This window comes from Triticum aestivum, chromosome 4B (assembly GCF_018294505.1).
Source record: "Triticum aestivum cultivar Chinese Spring chromosome 4B, IWGSC CS RefSeq v2.1, whole genome shotgun sequence".
In the NCBI taxonomy this organism is placed as follows: Eukaryota; Viridiplantae; Streptophyta; class Magnoliopsida; order Poales; family Poaceae; genus Triticum; species Triticum aestivum.
The window spans coordinates 112,523,036-112,545,146 of NC_057804.1; positions in this window are offsets into that span (position 1 = coordinate 112,523,036).

Sequence of the window (22,111 nt, forward strand, 5' to 3'; positions counted from 1 at the left end):
TCTCACCACATGTATGACCACCAGAGCCCTGGCCCGTCTCCATGCCCCCATGCATACCGCACGCCTTGTCGCTATTACCACGCCGAGCCTCCGCTGTCCCGGTCGAGTCTCAAGGGCCGCGAACCGACACCACTCAACCCCCACTGTAGAGTACCACCGATCACCACCGACCAATGATGAGTTTCACATTTCCATCAGACCACTGGGCTCCAGTCCGAACTGCATGTCACTCGCTTTTCCCGCTGAATAGGCTTCGATTCTCTGGATCCTTACATCGTAGCCCCTCAATCCAGCTCCACCTTCAACATGACTCCATGGTAGATGATTAGTCCACCCTCGCGCCCCGTCGACTTCAAGCTCTCATGCGTATGCCATCTTGAATCAACCCACGCTATAGTCTTATCGAAGCCACACAAGCCCTCGGGGCCTGCGCCACGTGTTTCCACGCCCAGAAGTTGGTCACCATCAGCATCACGCTCCTATGTCGTCCTCGCCGATCCCACTATCGACTTCTATACCAAGCGACTCGCGTCGATCCATCAGACTGTCTATGGTCCGACCCAGCCAAACTTGTTTGACTATAACCATGCTCCACCCTGCATCATGACTACTTGCACATCCGTGCATGTCTTGGACGCCATGTGTATGCATGATCCCGTATGACATGCTTGCCAGCGCGCCTTCACAGTTGTCCACGTGTTTCAAGCCCTCTCAGCAAACCGACCCAGAAAAACTTCCATGCAACTCGCACAACTTTTCTTGTCTCTATTTGTTGTTGCAGCTTCTCCGTGCACCATAGCAGATTAAGATCAAACTTGATCCAACCAAACTGCTTCCGTACACACACACGTAGTCTTGGTAGCCTTTTTTTCAAGCAAATCTCGTGTATTCTGCACCTTTCCGGATCACAACACAGCCACGCACTCCTGCATCATATGCATCGCACAACAACAACGCCACTTGGGCCATCGGCTGCCTAGCCTACCTCTCCTTGGCTGCCTCCAGCAGCGTCACACCAGTGGGCTTCATCCACCACTTGGATGCCGCACGTGCGTCCGCCGTGCACCGCCTGCTGGCTAGGTCTCACCCTTGAGCCGAAGCACCACACACGGGTTCGCTCAACGTCAGCCACACGCCCGTTATGCTACCGCCACTGTTTGTGATTCCTAATGTCGCATGGCTCTTGCTTCCACGCGCTCGAGATCCTTCTTCTTTGATTCGCTACTGACATTAGCAACTGCCCTGATCAAACGCGGAAGTACCACGTGACAAGGATACGCTCCATTAGAACTGTCCTGCATGACGATCCAGTTTGATGATATTCTTGAAAAGTGCTCCTCTAGATCAACAATCCACCTTCGAACAACCTAGCTCATGATACCACTTGTTAGAATAAATCCGAATAGTGGGTCCACCTCGTACGTAAAACATTGAGGGGCAATTTGAGGCGATTGCGAGGCAATCGACTCGAACGCTAGGGTTAGGGTTTTGTGAATGGTGGTGGTGTGGATCGCGGCAACACGGGAGGGGACGATGGCGTCTCCGAGCGTGATTGAGCCGGTGTGTAGTCCTCTCTCCGGTGAGGAAGTCATGGAGGAGAGGAAGAAAGAAGGAGGGCCGACGTCGAGGAGTGCGGCGGCTGGTCATGGAGCGACGGCGGCGGTGGGGACGAACTCGGGGAGATCGGCAACAATGCTGCGGCAGTCGGCACAGAAGGAGGCATTTGACTCTGTGATGAGGATGCCACTGGGTTCCCATAGCAGAACCACCTCCGTGTCCCTGGGTTTGATGGCTCGGCTGGGAGGCTTGGCGCTGACAGAGAAGGAGGCCAAAGGTTTCGTCTTTAAGGAGCCTGGACAGGAGTAGGTTCGGGTGGCAAAGTGGTCGGCGATCGAAAACGCTTTCACACCTCGGCCGATGAACAAGAGTGCGCTAGAGAAGTCCATGGCAAGGGCCTAGGGACTGCATAAAGAAGCACAATTCAAGATCATTGGGAGGAGTCTATTTGCAGTAACGTCCATGAGTGAGGGAGATTGGAAACACACTCTAAATAATGGCCCATGGCAGTTTGATTTCAACACTTTGGCTCTCAAGGACTATGATGGTGTTACTAGACCATCGGAGATGAAGTTTGACAGTATAGATGTTTGGGTCCGAGTTAAAGATCTGCCCTTGGACAAACGATCGAAGGCATTCGGGGAAGCGCTTGGGAACTGGTTAGGCAAGATTGTTAGGGTGGATGTGGAGAAGGATGGCTTTGCAGAGGGCTCGGAGTTGAGATTTAGAGTTAAACTGCCTATCTTTGAGCCTCTTGTGAGTGGTTTCTTTCTTAAGAAATCGGAGGACGACCTGGAGAAAACTTGGTTTGATTTTAAATATGAGAAGGTCCCACATTTTTGCTTCGAGTGTGGACGGCTCGTTCATGGTGAGAATGGCTGTGTCCCGGCGGTGGATCTAGATCAACAGTGGGGTGAATGGCTCCGAACATCTCCAGGGCGCTCTTGGGGGGCGAAGGAGGGGTCTCACCGCGGTCCTTCGGGCAGTACTAACAATGTTGGTAGTGTGAGATCTAGTGAAGGAGAGGGGAATAGAAGGAAGACGGGAACAATTCGTGATCTTCCAACTAAGCGTAGTATGCATAATGAGTTTACCACTTCAGCAGCCTCCCGCACTGGCGGGGAGGCAAAAGGGAGTTATGAGGACGCCGCTAGTCCCAACAAGCAGAGGCACGGGAAGGAGGCAATGAGGGAAAGGGATCCGCGGGATGACCTAGAGCAGAAGAGAGAGAGAGAGTACTACGCTCTAAACTGAGACTGTGACAGCAGGAGAGGCAGACAGAATTAAGATTCAGGTACAAGCAGTACGGACAGTGGGATCATGATGGTGCTGGTACATCAAGCTATTTCAGGGGGAGAGAATGTAAACAAGGTTACTATGTGAGGAAGCCTAGGACAGGGTCTACGGGGGAGGCGCGGCCTCCAAGCAGCCCCAAACATGAAGGCCAAGGGGAGAGGAAGAGGAGACCGAGGCAGTACTGGGTAGCTAAAGGTGACCTGGACAGGTGATGCAGAGCATCCCTACGTCATCCCCATGGACTCTACTTCAACTCATCAAGCACCTCGAGGACCAATGACAAGAGCACGTGCACGCACCATCGAGACCGAGGTGAACTCATTCCTCTTCGAGTTTCATTCGGATTCACATGAGAGTCGGGTTCCGCCTCAAATGGATACATTGTGCATTCTTAGGTACCAAGGACATGATCGTGAAGAAGCTAGGAGGGAGCCACAAGCAACCGAGGAGAAGGAGAAGGAGGGAGAGTGGCCGAAGCGCGAAGTCACGGAGGCGCTGAACCCCCCCCGGGTGCCCGACCCTTCATGCCCTGGGTGCCCGGGCCTTCGGCCGCTGCCTGGGTGGTGCCCCTGAGCACCCTGGGTGCCCGGCCAACTGGTCCCGGGTGCCCGGCCCCTCGCTGGGAGCTGCCACCACCACCCCGGGTGCTCGGCCCCTCCTCCAGCCGGCCCCTGCCCGGCCCCGGGTGCCCGACCAAATGGGCCCGGGTGCCCGGCCCCTCCCACACCAGCCACTAACGCCACCAGGGTGCCCGGGCTTTGGACCCCCGGGTGTCAACGTCAAAACCAGCGGATCTCGGGTAGGGGGTCCCGATCAGTGCGTCTAGACTGATGGTAACAGGAAGCAAGGGACACAGATGTTTACCCAGGTTCGGGCCCTCTCGATGGAGGTAAAATCATACTTCCTGCTTGATTAATATTGAAGATATGAGTAGTACAAGAGTAGATCTACCACGAGATCGTAGGGGCTAAACCCTAAGAGCTAGCCTATGATGGTATGATTGTAATTGTGATCGGCCTTCTAAGGACCAACCTCTCCGATTTATATAGACACCGAAGAGGGCTAGGGTTTACATGGAGTCGGTTACAAGAAAGGAAATATAACGTCCAGATCGCCAAGCTTGCCTTCCACGCCAAGTAGAATCCCATCCGGACACGGGACGAAGTCTTGAGTCTTGTATCTTCACGCTTCAATAGTCCGGACGTTGTACACAGTCCGGCTGTCCGGATACCCCCTAATCCAGGACTCCCTCAGTAGCCCCTGAACCAGGCTTCAATGGCGATGAGTCCGGCGCGTAGTCTTGTCTTCGGCATTGTAGGGCGGGTTCCTTCTCCAAATACTCCAAAGTAATCATCGAACACTTCAATCGTGTCCAGATCCACAAAATGATCTTCACATGCCACCGTAGAGAGAATGATATTTCACAAACGCAATCTGCTGACAACTTTTTTAGACAACGCGACGTGTGTAAGGGCATATTTATCCCCAAGATGTTTTGGTGATTGATGACAATGCTTGTGCGGACTAATCGTGTGCGTTTAGTTCTTTCAGAGATTCATCCTTTGGCACGAGACGATTATCTCCCCTCGGTGTTTTATTCAAGACGGTGTAGTTCCTTCGTTTCGTTGTTGGTGGACTAGTTTCATAGGAGTCACCATACTATCAAGAGGGGATCCGCTTTGGTAAGGCTAGGGTGGAATCAACACGTACACATCCATATCACACCCGTCGTTTTCCTTCCGCTTCATTGGAGCTGCCTTTTCCCCCTGAGTATGCTTTGTCCTGCCCCAGCGGTAGTACCGCCGAAGCACCCCAGCGGTAGTACCGCTCCCAGAGCGGTAGTACCACTCCCAAGCGGTAGTACCGCTCTCTGAGCGGTAGTACCGCTTGTGGTCTTCGGCCGTAGTACCGCAGTGGCTCCGGGCTACTGCCGCCTCGATTCAAGAACGATGTATTTGTGTCGAGTTTTGCGGTACTAAGTGTGGTAGTAGTGGCGGTAGTACTGCTCCAAGCGGTAGTACCGCGCCTACCCCACGGTAGTACCGCCCTGGGGGCAGGACCCAGTCAGCGCGGCAGTACCGCTGGGTAAGAGCGGTAGTACCACCCTAAGCGATAGTACCACCCTGCCCAAGCGGTAGTACCGCTCTGTGCGGGGCTGCTCAGTGGGATAACGGTTGGATTGGTTCCCCCCTATATAAAGGTGTCTTCTTCCCCAAAGTTGACCTACCTCTTTCCCCCAAAGCTCCATTGTTGCTCCAAGCTCCATTTTCGCCCGATCTCTCTCCCTAGCCAATCAAACTTGTTGATTTGCTCGGGATTGGTTGAGAAGGCCCAGATCTACACTTCCAGCAAGAGAAATTTGATTCCCCCCACTTATCCCTAGCGGATCTTGTTACTCTTGGGTGTTGAGCACCCTAGACGGTTGAGGTCACCTCGAAGCCATACTCCATTGTGGTGAAGCTTCATGGTGTTGTTGGGAGCCTCCAAGTGTTGTGGAGATAGCCCCAATCTTGTTTGTAAAGGTTCGGTCGCCGCCTTCAAGGGCACCAATAGTGGAATCACGGCATCTCGCATTGTGTGAGGGCGTGAGGAGATTACGGTGGCCCTAGTGGCTTCTTGGGGAGAATTGTGCCTCCACACCGCTCTAACGGAGACGTACTTCCCTTTAAAAGGAAGGAACTTCGGTAACACATCCTCGTCTCCACCGGCTCCACTCTTGGTTATCTTGTGCCTTTACTTTTGCAAGCTTACTTGTGTTGTATCTATTGCTTGCTAGTGTGCTAGTTGTCTTTGCATCATATAGGTTGTCCACGTAGTTGCACATCTAGACAACCTATTTTGTTGCAAGATTTAAATTGTTAAAGAATAGTCTAAAAATTGTTAGTTGCCTATTCACCCCCCTCTAGTCAACCATATCGATCCTTTCAGTTGGTATCAGAGCCTCGTCTCTTTATTAAGGACTTTGCCGTCCGAAGAGTATGGTTGACACCAACGACGATGCGGAGGAGCACTCCGGTGTGAATCCCATCTTGTCTTCGGCCGAAGGGGGAACCTCAGTCTCACGTGAGGAATTAAATGTGGCTTTAGACACATTGAAAACCTCCATGACGGCCGAGGTTAAAAGCATGTTTTCTGAATTCCTAGACGGACTTAAACTATCTACCTCGCCGATGAAAGTGGGTGATCCCACTAACAAGGTGACGGATGCTACCTCCGACAAGGGGGAAGCTAACAGTGAAAAGAGTCCTTCTACTAGTGGTAGAAATGGCACCGGCATCTTTGCCCATGTGGAACCCCCAGTGTATAGAGGACCGATCCACTCTACTCATTTGAATCATGCCGGTACTCCTCCTAAATATGTGAAAAATGAAGATTTTGATTCTTGGGTTTATCGCTTCAAGCGTCATTTAAAACATGTGAATACTAACCTTTGGAGAATCATTGAAGAAGGTTTCTATACTCATGACCCAAGCAACTTCACCCCTCGAGAAGAAGTGGACAATCAATTCAATGAGAGTGCTCTCTTCATCATCCAAGATGCAGTCCTTCCCGAAGATCTCCGTCATCTTCGACCTCATGTCATGGCTAAAGAAGCACGGAAATGTGTTGAGTCTCTCTATCGATGAAGTGCTAGCATTCAAAGCTCCAACTATGAAGTGGTGCAAGATGAAGCCGATGAGTTTGCAATGAAAGAGGATGAAGAACCTCGTGAGCTCTTTCAAAGAGTGACCAAACTCGTGGTCGCACTCCGAGATCATGGGAGCAAGGACACTGATGACAATTGGATCAAGCGCAAGTTCCTCAAGGCCATGATGCCCTACAACAAGGCCATGTCCTCCGTCATTCGTCAAAGACCGGACTTCCACTCCATGACCGCAGGTGAAGTGTTGGATGAGTTTCTTGCAATGAACATCTTGGACAAGACCGCCGACAATGCGGTGCTCCATTCTCAAAGGGCAAAGAAGCCCAATCTTGCCTTGAAGGCCAAGGTTAGTGTGGAAGAAGAAGAAGAAGAGGAAGATGAGGAGAGCAACCCCGAAGACACGAAGTATGATTATCATGAGCACATGGCTCTTGCCTCAAGACAATTTTGGAGTAAGAAGAATACAAGACCCAACTTCAACAAGAACAACTCAAGTGGCCTCAAGGGCAAGCAACGAGTTAGAACTTGTTTCAACTGTGGCAATGTGAGCCATTTCGTTGCGGATTGTCCTTATGAGAAGCGGGAAGACAATGGTGGCAAGTTCATCTGAAAAGACAAAGCCAAGTCCTTCCCCAACAAGAACAACTTCACCAAGAAGACTCCTTCTCGCGGGTTGGTGGTTCAAGAAGAATACCATGAGGATGACGATGATGATGAAGATAGTGAAACAATGTCCATGGCATCCGTTGCCATTGTCACAACTCCCCGGGTGTCTCTCTTCGATTCACCCAACGAGAACATCACCGCCAAGTGCCTCATGGCTAAGGCCACCAACAAGGTAACCCCCAACATCAAAACCACCATTATTCCTAATCCTCCTTCAACGGATGACCTTGATAATGGTAAGGGGTCTAATGAGGAAGTAAATGAATTTGAGTCATTCATGAGTAAGCTCAAGGGCAAATCCAAGAAGCACTTCGTTGCTCTCTTGGAACAACTTGGTGAAGCCAATGACATGATCGAGGCTCACGAAGAAACCATCTCTAAGATGGAAGGTCATAGTCGTGACTATGCCGATGAGATACCGGATCTCTCTAATGCTCTTGAGGAAGAGCGTGGGCATCATTTGGCTCTTGAGGAGTCACACAACGATGGCCATGCCAAATTAAAGAAAGATCTTGATCATGCTCTTGTTGTGTCTCGTGTTCTAACTTCCGAGAAGGCTAAACTTGGGATTGATCATGCTAGACTCAAGGAGGAGTTTGATGTACTTGACAAGGCCCATAAGGTCTTAAAAGGTGCTCATGCAAACCTCAAGGAGTCTCATGCTCAACTCCAAGTTAAGCTAACCAAGGAAAATGCCACATTTCCTCACATGGTCTTAATTGATAATGCAAATGCTACTAATCCATGTTGTGAGCATGTGCATCTTGTGGAGGATAATGCCAAATTGAAGGAACAACTCGAGAAAGGTCTTGTGTCATGCATACAAGGCGAGAAGAACCTAAATGAACTTTTGAGCAATCAGAAGGAAGTTGTGGGCAAGGAGGGAGTTGGGTTCTCACCCAAGTCCAAGAACAAGAAGAAGAACAAGGAGAAGAAGAGCAAGACCATCGACCTCCCCTGCTCAAGCAAACCTTTGTGAAGGAGGGAGAGGGTGCTCCTAAGGAGAAGAAGAACAATGTGAAGAGTGGTGATGCCAAAGAGCGCAAAGCCATCTCTCCCAACAAAGCCGGCGACTTTAACCCCTCTTATGTGTTGTGCCATGCTAGTGATGGGCATGTTTATGCTAAATTTGTTGGTTCTTCTTATGAGTACATTGAATGGTCCATTTGGGTTCCTAAGACCCTTGTTAATAACATCAAAGGACCCATTACTCAATGGGTACCTAAAACCAAGCATTGATCTCTTGTAGGTATTTGCTTCCGGTGGGGGATCATGGTTGCTCGATAGTGGAGCAACAAATCATATGACCGGGAGCAAGGACTTGGTGGTGGACGTGCACAAGATCCCATCTATGCCCACCAATGTCGAATGGGGTGGTGCCTCACATTCTAAGGTATTGGGTCTTGGCAAGGTTGTCATTTCTCATGATCTAACGATCGAGAAAGTCATGCTTGTTGAGTCCCTTGCGTTCAATTTACTTTCCGTTCATCAACTCGCACTCATGGGCTTTGCCACCTTCTTTGATATTGATACCGTGGCCCTCTTGTGGAGCAAGACTCTTAAAGTAGCCTTTGTTGGGCATGTCGAGAATGGTCTCTATGTGATTAACTTTTCGGAGCAACCCACTAAGACCACGACATGCCTAATGGCTAAAGTTGATGTGGGATGGCTTTGGCATCGCCATTTAGCCCACGCCAATATGAGATCTTTGCAAAGTCTTCTCAAGGGGGACCATGTCCGTGGACTAATGAATGTTAGTTTTGCCAAAGATCGTGCTTGCAGTGCTTGTATCGAAGGAAAGCTTCATGAGACGGCTCACCCTATGTCGGTGTCAAAACCGGCGGATCTCGGGTAGGGGACCCCGAACTGTGCATCTAGGCGGATGGTAACAGGAGACAAGGGACACGATGTTTTACCCAGGTTCAGGCCCTCTTGATGGAGGTAAAACCCTACGTCCTGCTTGATTAATATTGATGATGTGTGTATTACAAGAGTAGATCTACCATGAGATCAAGGAGGCTAAACCCTAGAAGCTAGCCTATGGTATGATTGTTGTTCGTCCTACGGACTAAAGCCATCCGGTTTATATAGACACCGGAGAGGGCTAGGGTTACACAGAGTCGGTTACAATGGTAGGAGATCTACATATCCGTATTGCCAAGCTTGCCTTCCACGCCAAGGAAAGTCCCATCCGGACACGGGACGAAGTCTTCAATCTTGTATCTTCATAGTCTTGGAGTCCGGCCGATGATGATAGTCCGGCTATCCGGACACCCCCTAGTCCAGGACTCCCTCAGTAGCCCCTGAACCAGGCTTCAATGACGACGAGTCCGGCGCGCATATTGTCTTCGGCATTGCAAGGCGGGTTCTTCTCCGAATAATTTATAGAAGATTGTGAACACTAGGATAGTGTTCGGCTCTGCAAAAATAAATTCCACGTACCACCGTAGAGAGAATAATATTTACACAAGTTCAATCTACTGACGTATTTTGTGGCGTGACGTCATACCACTACCAAGCCTTTACTAGAATTGTTTTTATTGTACCACCTCAGCAATATCGTGCAGCAATATCGTGCACCGGCTCCCCGACGAGGGAGAGCTCATCCCCACCCCCAGGCCCCATGAGAGGGTAGTATTTCTTTCCCATTTCCTCCGTGCACTGGGCTTCCCACTCCATCCCTTTGTCCGGGGGCTCATGTTCTACTATGGCCTGGATTTCCATGATCTGGCCCCGAATTTCATCCTCAACATCTCGGCGTTTATCGTCGTGTGTGAGGCCTTCCTCTGCATCCAGCCCCACTTCAACTTGTGGCTCAAGACCTTCAGTATCAAGCCGAAGGTTGTGAAGGGCAGCCAAGCGGAGTGCGGAGGCGCCATGGTGGGCAAGATGCCCAACGTTACTTGGCTTGAGGGCACTTTCATGGAAACCATTAAGGGGTGGCAATCGGGGTGGTTCTACATCACCGAACCGCGTGACCCTGAATGGGCAGCGGCCCCTGAATTCAGATCTGGCATCCCCATACGGCTCACCTCCTGGAAAGAGAGCGGCCGGACATGGGGTGATTCAGAGGACTTGACCGGACTCCAAGCCTGCATCCAAAAGTTAGTGGACAAGAAGCTCAAGCTTGTCAACGTAGTCCAGGTCATGCTCATCCGCCGGATTCTCCCGTGCCAACGACGGGGCTTCAATATGTGGGAGTTTGATTCAGCGCAGCACCAGACTTTGAGCGGGCTCTTCGACACTACGTACGAAGATGCCTGGAGGGTGCTGTTTAATGGTGCCGAGGCCCCCGCATTCGCTACCGAAGATCGCGGATTCAGCTCGCAGCGTTCGACTGATGAGGTAAGCGATTTTGCCCTTTACGGGACACTCGTTTTCCATAGTTTGACTCTATGTGGGATCTAAACTCCCTCTCCTTTGACAGGACTGGCTGAAGAAGGCTGAACTGACTATCTGTCCGGCCCCATTGCCAGAGGACCCAGCGGACGCCCGCTTAACGAGGCTGTTGGCTCCGGCACCCCATGTGGTGCCAGAGAAGAAGGCCAAGAAGAAGGCCATGGGCACTCGGAAGAGTTCCCGTTTTCAGGTGTTATCAGATGATGACTCCGAGGCAGACTCCTCCCACAAAGGCGAGGAGGAGAAGAAGAAGGCCTCTCCCCCAGCGGGGAGAGGGAAGAAAAGGAAGGCTTCCCCAACGAGGGAGGCCGAAGGGTCCAAGAAGGGAAGGACTCATCCCCCGGACTGCTCTGCCAACGCCGGAGATGACGACGAGGATTGGCCTCCAAGGGCCAAGCCCCTGGCGAGATCGTAAGTATCCGGACTCCCAAGTAACTTCTTGGTTTTTCTTTTTGCCACATAGTGTCTTTCTAATGCCGCATACAACCCTGCAGTCCGCCCAAGGATAATCTTCCCGCTTCGTCGAGCGGGTCCTTGGGTGCGGCGGATATGGATTCTCTTCCGACCGCCTCCACCCCCCGAGATGCGGACGATGCCGGGGTGGGATCCTGGGAAGGGACCCGCCAGGAGGAGGAGGCCCCGGAGGTGTCGCAGGGCAACCTCCCGGACTTTGTACCGGACTCGGTCCCGGAACCCGTAGTGGCTCCAGAGTCCGGCGGGCGGCCCCTTCGTAAGAAGGGCAAGACCGTGACGCCGGCAGCCTCCGTCCAACCGGAGGCGCCGGATAGCTTGCTGGAGGCGCTCAATGGCGCCTCCATCGAAGAGGAACACCACACTGTTATGAGTGTGGTGATTCAGAAGGTTCAGCTCGCCAAGAGTGGGCTGACCGAAGCCTGCAGCAGCCTTCTAACAGGCTTTGAGGTAAGAATTTTGATATATGTAAAATAGTACCGCATTGACAATAGCCCTTGATGCTCGGTTCAGTGTTCGGAAAGAAAAGCCGGACTGAGGATCTAAAAAGATATACGCAGGAGTCATAAAAAATATGTCAATATGGGATTGCAGGCTGTGCTGCTGACCTCTGCCGCACTGACTGCGGAGGTCAATACTTTGAAGCAAAGCCTCGAGCAGTCCGAGAACAAGCTCGGCCGTGCCAAGAAGCAGCTCGAGGACAAGGAAGATGAGTAATACCTTATTAAAATTGTACCTTACAAAAAAGGATTTGGTTGCAAGAAGAATGACAAGGATAACGTGGGTATTGCAGGGGCCACAAACGAGGTGGCGACCCTGAAGGAGGCGGTGTCCGCGGCCGAACGTAATGCAGCCGCGGAGCGCACCGAGTGAGAGAGGCAGGAGGCATGGGTGGCGGAGGTACAGCAAGAGCTCCAGGCCCTTGTGGAAAAACATGAGAGTCTGGAGCGTGACTCGAAGACTCGAGAGTCCGAGCTTGCAACGGCTCTTGAGAGTGCCAAAGCCGCTAAGGCCGAAGCCTATAAGGCCCTCCAGGAAGTCGAGGCGTTGAAGAAAATAGCGGCGGGTAAGGCATTTTTCATGCAAAGTAAGCAGTGAGTGTGAATTACTTATCACTTACCCGAATTCGGAGCTCTCCAGGAGCGTTCGCAGATCTGCCCCGCAGCGTGTCCGATGCTGCCACTTTCTATAGGGCCGAGGAGGGGAGCTCGACGGAGAAGGTCTTCTGGTCTCAGTATGCTGAGGCCGGACATCCGGTGCCCCTTAGCGACCAGCTGAAGCAGCTGGTCGAGCTTCACAAGGTGGCCGAACAGGCCATGAAGGGCCTCATAGTTTGGCTGTGGCCTAAGGAGGCCATGCCTGGGAGCTACTTCGGCCTGGTGCGGCGGCTGGTGGATGCGTGTCCATCGGTTGAAGTCATCAAGCACTCCGCCTGTATTGAAGGTGCCCGTCGGGCCCTTGCCCGCGCAAAGGTGCAATGGGGCAAGATGGATGCTGAGAAGCTTGTGACGGACGCGCCACCGCCGGGCAAGGAGTATCGCACGCCCGAGATGTATTATAAGAGTGTCCTGAAGGGTGCCCGCATTATTGTGGGTGAGTGCTCCAAAGATGTAATATTTGAGTAGACTCGCATTTTGTTATCCTGTGCGTTGAAAACTTTGTTCATATGCGCTAAGCAATGCTTGTTAATTTAAAATATTACCTTCTGTGCGGCTGTTTATCAAATCTGAGAGATGGCAAGTCGTCGGCTTCAGCCCCCATGCCACTAGTGCTGGGGTGTTCGAGATAAATTTGAGCACTCTTTTTCCCATTTTTGGGTCCATCTAGGGAGGCGCTCAACACAACGAACAAGGAAACCAGACTTATAATGCTTGAACACTCTCACTTAGCCATAGAATTCTATAATTTTAAATTTCGGCGAAGCCCCTAGTGTTCGGAAGGACGAATTTGGGGCGCTATCCACGCCTGGGCCGGACAAAGCCGGCTCCTCGCTCTAAGCGGCATAAGTCTTTAGGGACTCGCAAAAAACCTCTCGAACAGCGACCGGCTCTTGCCTCATCATGACGGTCAGTTTTAGCTTTCTCCACTGAGGCGCTCGCCCAGCTCAACTGGGGCGTAATCGCAGTGGTTCTGCCAGTGCTACCTTAGCCGATAAAACGGAACATAAGATACCAAAACATGGGAGCCCGGCAAACCCAACTATTGACCCAAGACATGATTCGGAGCCGATGCATATAATGCTATAAGTTCGGGGTGCCGCACTTGTGAAAGTGTTCGGACTTATCACACCATGATGCAGGAAACATAAGCCCCTGGTGTACTTAGCCGTACCAAAGTGTACGGATGCAACATGTCATAGATGAACATATGTATAAGAAAGAAATGCAATTATAAGCAAAAAGGTGCTGCATTGCTTATTCAAGAAAAACTGCTGTGAATGCAGAACGATACAAATGGCGCGATAAGCAAGGGATGGGACTATTAAACATGTCCCCCTCCAGGGGTAGGCTGCGGAATGGTGTATAAAACAGATTTAATGCTCGTAATGGAGACCACCTGGATATTCGTTGTAGCCTTTCTCCTTCCCTGGCTGTTGCATCGTGAGCTCGGCAGGTCTGCTGCCAGACAGGGCCTCTGACGAACGGAGTCCTGTGGGTAAAAAAAAGGAAAGAGAAAAGAAAAAAAAAGAACGACACACTTGAGAGCCCCTGGTGTGGTTGAGCCGCATTCTGGGCCTATCGTGGTCGTGCCCCTCCCCCCATGCCCATGGTACCTCCAGAGTGTAATGGTTTACGCGAAGGACCTGTCTTGACATTTTGCAGGGGCTGGGGTTGGGGCCGCACTGCTACGCGTGCTCGGAATGTGCCAGGTGGTCTTGTTGTAGGTTACTCCGGGCGCGTTTAGCCGTGTCCGGTCGCTTAACGGCCGGACTCGAGAATTGCCTTAAGAGGCTGCACTGTACTTCTGCCGCGAGAGCCGCTATATGTTCCTCCGTTCGGAGAGAGCGTTCAGTGTTTCCGTTGACCGTGATGACCCCTCGAGGGCCTGGCATCTTGAGCTTGAGGTATGCATAGTGCGGCACCGCGTTGAACTTTGCAAACGCGGTACGTCCGAGCAGAGCATGATAGCCGCTGCGGAACGGAACTATGTCGAAGATTAACTCCTCGCTTCGGAAGTTATCGGGGGATCCGAAGACCACTTCCAGTGTAACTGAGCCTGTACAATTGGCTTCTACACCTGGTATGACACCTTTAAAGGTCGTCTTGGTAGGTTTAATCCTTGAGGGGTCGATGCCCATTTTGTGCACTGTATCCTGATAAAGCAGGTTCAGGCTGCTGCCGCCGTCCATCAGGACTCTGGTGAGGTGAAATCCGTCGACGATTGGGTCTAAAACCAATGCGGTGAATCCGCCGTGGCGGATGCTGGTGGGGTGGTCCCTTCGATCAAAAGTGATCGGGTAGGAGGACCATGGATTGAACTTCGGGGCAACTGGCTCCATCGCGTATACATCTCTGAGTGCACGCTTCCGCTCCCTTTTGGGTATGTGTGTTGCGTATATCATGTTCACCGTCCGCACTTGTGGGGGAAAACCCTTCTGTCCTCTATTGTTCGGCGGTCGGGTTTCTTCATCGTCATCGCTATGCAGCCCCTTGTCGTTGTTTTCGGCAATTAACTTGCCTGCCTGCTTGAATACCCAACAGTCCCTGTCGGTGTGGTTGTCTGGCTTTTCGGGGGTGCCGTGTATCTGGCACGAGCGGTCGAGTATTCGGTCCAAATTGGACGGACCCGGAGTAGTTCTTTTGAATGGCTTTTTCCGCTGACCGGGTTTAGAGCCTCTGAATCCGGCATTGACTGCCGTATCCTCACTATTATCACCGTTAATGTGGCATTTGTTTTTGTTGCGACGCGACCTGCCATTGCGGTCCTTGATATCCGGATTGCCAGAATTTTTACTGAGGTTGTTGCTGCGTGCTAGCCAGCTGTCCTCACCCGCGCAAAAGCGGGTCATGAGTGATGTGAGGGCTGCCATGGATTTTGGCTTTTCCTGTCCCAGGTGCCGGGCAAGCCACTCGTCGCGGATGTTATGTTTGAAGGCCGCGAGGGCCTCCTTATCCGGACAGTCGACGATTTGGTTTTTCTTGGTTAAGAACCGTGTCCAGAATTGTCTGGCCGATTCGTCTGGCTGCTGCATTATGTGGCTTAGGTTGTCAGCATCTGGTGGTCGCACATACGTGCCTTGGAAGTTATCGAGGAATGTGGCTTCCAGGTCTTCCCAACTCCCAATTGACTCTGCTCGCAAGCTGTTAAGCCAATGCCGGGCTGGTCCTTTAAGCTTGAGTGGGAGATATTTGATGGCATGAAGATCATCACCGCGGGCCATGTGGATGTGAAGGAGATAGTCATCGATCCAAACCGCGGGGTCTGTTGTGCCATCGTAAGATTCAATATTCACGGGTTTAAACCCTTCGGGGATTTGATGATCCATTACTTCATCTGTGAAGCATAGTGGGTGTGCGGCGCCTCTGTACTGGGCGATATCACGACGGAGTTCAAAAGTGCTTTGTCTATTTTGTTCGGCCCGGCCGGACTTACTGTGTCTGGCGCGATGGTTGTCGTCATGTATCATGGGGCACCCAGGCGATCCATAGATCGATCTTGATTGTCTTGCCTTATCCTCCAATATATCTCGCAAGTCCAGAGTGTTCCCCTGTGGCCTTGTGCTTTTCGAGCGATGCCGGGGTACGGTTCTAGTGGAGGGCCTAGAGGCCTCTCTGTCGTGGCCACGGGGTGGTCGGTCAGCCTTATTGTCTGCAGGTGATGCAGGTTCATATGCCTCCTCCTCTAATCGGGGGAGTAGTTTGCGTTTAGGGTAGCTTTTGGAGGGGCGTTCGAGCTCATGCTCTTCGGCCGCGAGGACTTCAGTCCATCTGTCGGCTAGCAGATCTTGATCAGCTCTAAGTTGTTGCTGCTTTTTCTTGAGGCTGTTTGCCGTGGCCATAAGCCTGTGTTTAAAACGCTCTTGCTCGACGGGATCCTCAGGCACGACGAATTCGTCATCGTCGAGGCTTGCCTCGTCTCCGGAGGGAGGCATGTATTCCTCTACCTCTTCTTCTCCCGTTCTCTCATGAGGGCTGGCGTCTCCATCCTCCTGTGCTGAATCTTGCTGGAGGGGGTTGTCGTCGGCACTGTCTGGGCCTCTGGGGTGTTATTATCTCCGGTGCCGGAATCTCCATTCTTGCTTGGCGGGATTTAGAGCGGCGCCGCTGACGCCGGCGCTTGGGCTGTTTCTTGGAGGGGTCATCCTCCGTTGTTCCTTCGCCATTCCCATCCTTTGGGATATCCACCATGTATATGTCATATGATGAGGTGGCTTTCCAGTGCCCAGTAGGCGCTGGTTCTTGGTCGTCTCCGGCATCGTCGTCCACACCGTCGATGTCTTCGGAGTCGAAGTCTAGCATGTCGGTTAGATCGTCGATAGTGGCTACTAAGTGGGTGGTGGGTGGGCTTTGAATTTCTTCGTCGTCCGTATCCCAACCATCCTGACCGTAGTCTGGCCAGGTCTCTCCTGATAACGAGAGATACTTTAGCGAACTCAAGATGTCGCTGAAAGGTGAGTGTTGAAAGATATCCGCAGCAGTGAACTCCATGATCGACGCCCAATCGGATCCAATTGGAGGGGGCGCGGGAGGTTCAGAGTCCGGCGAGGAGTCCGGCACCTCAGAGTCACGAGCTTCATGAGGGACAAGGTCAGAGTTCGGCTCTGTTACCGTAGAGGTTGAAGCCCCTGAGGCGGTGTCTAGCCACCCGTCCTCGATCTGCGCAGCCGGCTCCGAATTGAAGATCGGAGCGGACTCGTGTGCGGCCTCCAGGTTACTGTCCGGCTGCAGAGCTAAGTCATGCCCATCGTGACAATGCGGCGCGCTCGGCTGTGGCTCGAATCCATCGAAGATCAAGTCCCCGCGGATGTCAGCCGTGAAGTTCAAACTTCCAAATCTGACCTGACGGCCAGGGGCGTAGCTTTCGATCTGCTCCAGATGGCCAAGCGAATTGGCCCGTAGTGCAAAGCCACCGAATACGAAGATCTGTCCGGGGAGGAAGGTCTCACCCTGGACTGTGTCATTGTTGATGATCGAAGAAGCCATCGAGCCTATCGGTGACGACACAGAGGAACTCTCAATGAAAGCACCAATGTCGGTGTCAAAACCGGCGGATCTCGGGTAGGGGGTCCCGAGCTGTGCGTCTAGGCGGATGGTAACAGGAGACAAGGGACACGATGTTTTACCCAGGTTCGGGCCCTCTTGATGGAGGTAAAACCCTACGTCCTGCTTGATTGATATTGATGATGTGTGTATTACAAGAGTAGATCTACCACGAGATCAAGGAGGCTAAACCCTAGAAGCTAGCCTATGGTATGATTGTTGTTCGTCCTACGGACTAAAGCCATCCGGTTTATATAGACATCGGAGAGGGCTAGGGTTACACAGAGTCGGTTACAATGGTAGGAGATCTACATATCCGTATTGCCAAGCTTGCCTTCCACGCCAAGGAAAGTCCCATCCGGACACGGGGCGAAGTCTTCAATCTTGTATCTTCATAGTCTTGGAGTCCGACCGATGATGATAGTCCGGCTATCCGGACACCCCCTAGTCCAGGACTCCCTCACCCTCCCACGACTATCATTTACTCGAAGAGACCCTTGGAGCTCCTGCACATGGACCTTTTTGGGCCTCCATCCTTTGATAGTCTTGGAGGTAGAAAGTATTGCTTGGTGATTGTGGATGATTATTCAAGATACACTTGGGTATACTTCTTCAAGAGGAAGAGTGAGACTCAACAAACCGTCATTGACTTTGCAAATGAAGCTCAACGTCAACATAATGCAAAGATCTTGACAATAAGAAGTGACAACGGCACCGAGTTCAAGATCTACACCTTGGATGAGTTTCTTAGTGACGAGGGGATCAAGCATCAATATTCTACACCATATACCCCTCAACAAAATGGTGTTGCGGAAAGGAAGAACCGGACGTTGATGGATGCGGCAAGGACCATGATGGCAGAGTTCAAGTCTCCATACAACTTTTGGGCCGAAGCTATCAACACTGCATGTCATGCATCCAATCGGCTCTATCTCCGCAAAGGCTTGAACAAGACTCCATATGAGATACTCACCGGGAACAAGCCCAATCTCAAGTACTTCCGGGTGTTCGGGTGTAAGTGTTTCATTCTCAAGAAAGGTGTTCGTTTGTCTAAATTCGAGGCTAGAGCTCATGAGGGCATATTTGTTGGTTATGCTACAAACTCTCATGCTTACCGTGTTCTCAACAAGTCCAACGGACTCATTGAGGAGACATGTAACATGGAGTTTGACGAAAATAATGGCTCCCAAGTGGAGCAAAGTGGTACTTGTGATGTAGGTGATGAAATTCCTCCCCAAGCCATAAGAAGAATGGGTATTGGTCATATTCTACCCATTGAGGAACCCCTTGTGGCCGAAGGAGAAGGACAATGCTCCACTTTAGTGGAGCCATCACCTACTCAAGACCCACACACTTTCGAAGAACAAAGTGTAGGCCCTCAACCTCGGGAACAAGACCAAGGGCAAGATCAATCTCAAGATGGTGGTGAACCTCCAAATGATACCAAAGGTCAAGTTCTCCCCCTCGAGCAAGTTCAAGATCATGAGCAAGCTCAAGATCAAGAACAAGCTCATGACGACGCTCAAGATGATCAAGTGAACCCTCCTCATTCGACATCCGAGGAGGAATTAGAGCGTCATGTCGTGAAGATTGCTTCCAAACTCACCACCAAAGGTCATCTCATGGAGAATGTGGTTGGAAGTATAAGAAAGGGGGTAAGCACTCGTAGACAATTAGCGAACTATTGTGAACATCATGCATTTGTCTCTTGTGTTGAACCCCATAAGGTCTATGAGGCGCTCGAAGGCTCGGATTGGGTCAATGCCATGCATGAAGAACTCAACAACTTCGAGTACAACAAGGTGTGGAGGTTGGTGCCAAGGCCTTCCGGGAGCCATAACATCATTGGAACCAAGTGGATCTTCAAGAACAAGGAAGACGCGCATGGGAACATCATTCGCAACAAGGCAAGATTGGTAGCACAAGGCTACTCCCAAGTCGAGGGTATTGACTACGGTGAAACCTTTGCTCCCGTTGCTCGCCTTGAATCCATTCGTTTGTTGATTGCTTATGCTTCCCATCACAACTTTAAGTTGCAACAAATGGATGTGAAAAGTGCTTTTCTTAATGGTCCTATTAATGAGTTGGTCTATGTCAAGCAACCCCCCGAGTTCGAGGATCCCTTATTCTCGGATCATGTGTATCAACTCGATAAGGCACTCTATGGCCTTAAACAAGCCCCACGTGCATGGTATGACCACCTTATCGAGTTGTTACAAGATCGTGGATTTGAAGTGGGGCTAATCGATCCCACTCTTTTTACTAAGAAGGTCAAAGGGGAGTTGTTTGTATGCCAACTATATGTTGATGACATTATCTTTGGTTCCCCTAACAAAGCTTTCAATGAAGAATTTGCCGCTCTCATGACCTCTAAGTTCAAGATGTCCTCATTGGGAGAGTTGAAGTTCTTCCTTGGTTTTGATATCAAACAAAGAAGAGAAGGTACCTTCATCAACCAAGCCAAATACACTCAAGACATGCTCAAGAGATTCAAGCTAAGTGATGTCAAGCCGGCCTCTACTCCAGTGCCCACCAAGTGCCAACTTGACATTGATCCCAATGGTAAAGCGGTGGATCAAAAGGTATATCGCTCCATGATTGGCTCCTTGCTTTACCTTTGTGCATCTAGACCGGATATCATGTTGAGTGTGGGGATGTGTGCACGGTTTCAAGCCGCACCTAAGGAAAGTCACTATGTGGCGGTCAAGCGAATCTTTTGATATTTGGTTCATACCCCAAACTTTGGCTTATGGTACCCAAGAGGGGCAAACTTCAAGCTTGAAGGATTTACAGATTCCGATTGGGCCAGACACAAAGTGGATAGGAAGTCCACTTCCGGAGGGTGCCAGTTTCTTGGGTGCTCTTTGGTGAGTTGGTCTTCCAAAAAGCAAAGTTGTGTGTCTCTCTCGCCCACCGAAGCGGAATATGTGGCGGCCGGTAGTTGTTGTGCACAACTCTTATGGATGAGGCAAACTTTAAAGGAATACAGTGTCATTTGTGACAAAGTGCCTCTTTGGTGTGACAACGAAAGTGCCATCAAGATTTCTCTCAACCCGGTGCAACACTTCAAAACGAAGCATATTGAGATTCGGTATCATTTCATCCGGGATCACATTATGCGAGGGGAGATCGAGCTCAAGTATGTCAACACTCATGATAACCTTGCAGATATTTTCACGAAGCCCTTGGATGAAGCAAGATTTCGTGAGTTAAGGCATGAGCTAAATATCATTGATTCGAGCAATGTGACCTGAACCCTTGCACACCCACCCCACTCAACTTGGTGTCTAGCTTAGATGTCGGCATGGACATAGGGGGAGTGTTGTTCTCTCAATGAACTCTCCCTCCCCCCATTATGCATAAAACGATCAACTCTTTCACATTAGCCATTTTTGATGGTACTTGTGCTTCAAAGACGAGTTTTGGTCATGGGCCCAAGGATAATTCTTCGCGGTGCCATACCAATTGACTCAAACATAGGTGGCTCCGGCCACCGCCCTCTCTTGAGAGAGGCTAGAGCTCGCTCTGCTTCCCGTGGTTGTTTTGTTAGAGTGGTTTCTGGTTCGTTGTTAGTGTGTGTGTTGCCTCATTGGTCTTTTCTTTCTCTTGGCTTTGCTTTCCCGTCTTTTTGGAGCTGTAGCCGTTTGTCTAGAAGTCGTGCAGTTGCTGAGCAGTACTACCGCTGGTGGCGAGCGGTACTACCGCTCCTAGCGGTACTACCGCCCTCCAGCATGGTACTACCGCTGTGAGGCGCGGGCAGGGGGTTATATCGGGGCAGGGGGAGTTTCTTCTCCCCCATACCCATTCGCACGACTCCTTGCTCTGTTCCTCTCTCTTCAGCAACCGGCGCCGCGGGAGGGCTCCGGTGGATCTCCCTCTCCGGGGCGTTCCTCTCCATTTCCTTCGGTGGAATCGATCCCCACCTTGTCCTCTTGCCATGGATGTCGGTATTGCCCCCTCTCCCTTTCTCTTCTTGTCTAGATTTCCAATCTAGCATCTTAGGGGCAATAGCAGTTGCATCTCTAGATTTTTGGCCAGATCTAGGCTTGAGTAGGATGGAGAATGCTTCTAGACAGTTTGGATTGGTGTTTGGTTGGAATATTTTTGAATTTGGTAGGACGGTAGTGCCGGATCTGACCACGGCAGTAGGAAACTGCTGTTTCCCCGTCTCGAGCGGTACTACCGCTTGGAGCGGTACTACCACTCTCTCCAGAGCGGTACTACCGCTTGGAGCGGTACTACCACTCAGGGGTCATGGTACTATCGCCCTCTACTAGGTTCCATCATACTCCTACCTCTTAGTGATCCTTTTGCTCGTGTTTTGTGGCTTATGCTCGTTCTTTCTGGTTGTTTGCATGTTCTTGTGTGTGGTTCCAGGTGATGAGGTTCCTGAGCATTAGGCTCATCGTGTCAACCCCGGTCGTGCCACGTCCAAGCGCTACCGCACCACCGAGCCTGCCGGAGGTTCTTCAAGTGCTCCACCTCCACCTCAACTCTAGAAGAAGCCTGGGGTCAAGCCAAAGCCAGGCAAAACCGTGCCAGAAATGCCGCCCAAGGAGTTCTGGGCAAGGCCTCACCGCAACCCGTATGAGGCAGACCAAGATCCCACTTTGGTCAACCGTCCATTCTAGAACAGGTTCCAGTTTGCCATCTACTTTTATGTTCTCAAAGCCAAGAAGAACCTCTATGTCAACGTGCACTCCATCGACACCGACCATATGGAGAAAGATCCTAAATACTTTGGTGAAGCTCTTCAGATGTGCACTCAACTGAACATTCTTGGGATCATGCAATTCAACAAGGATTATGATGCTGATATTGTGGCCCAATTCTATGCCATGGTTCACCTTGGGACTGATGAGGACAGGACACTGACTTG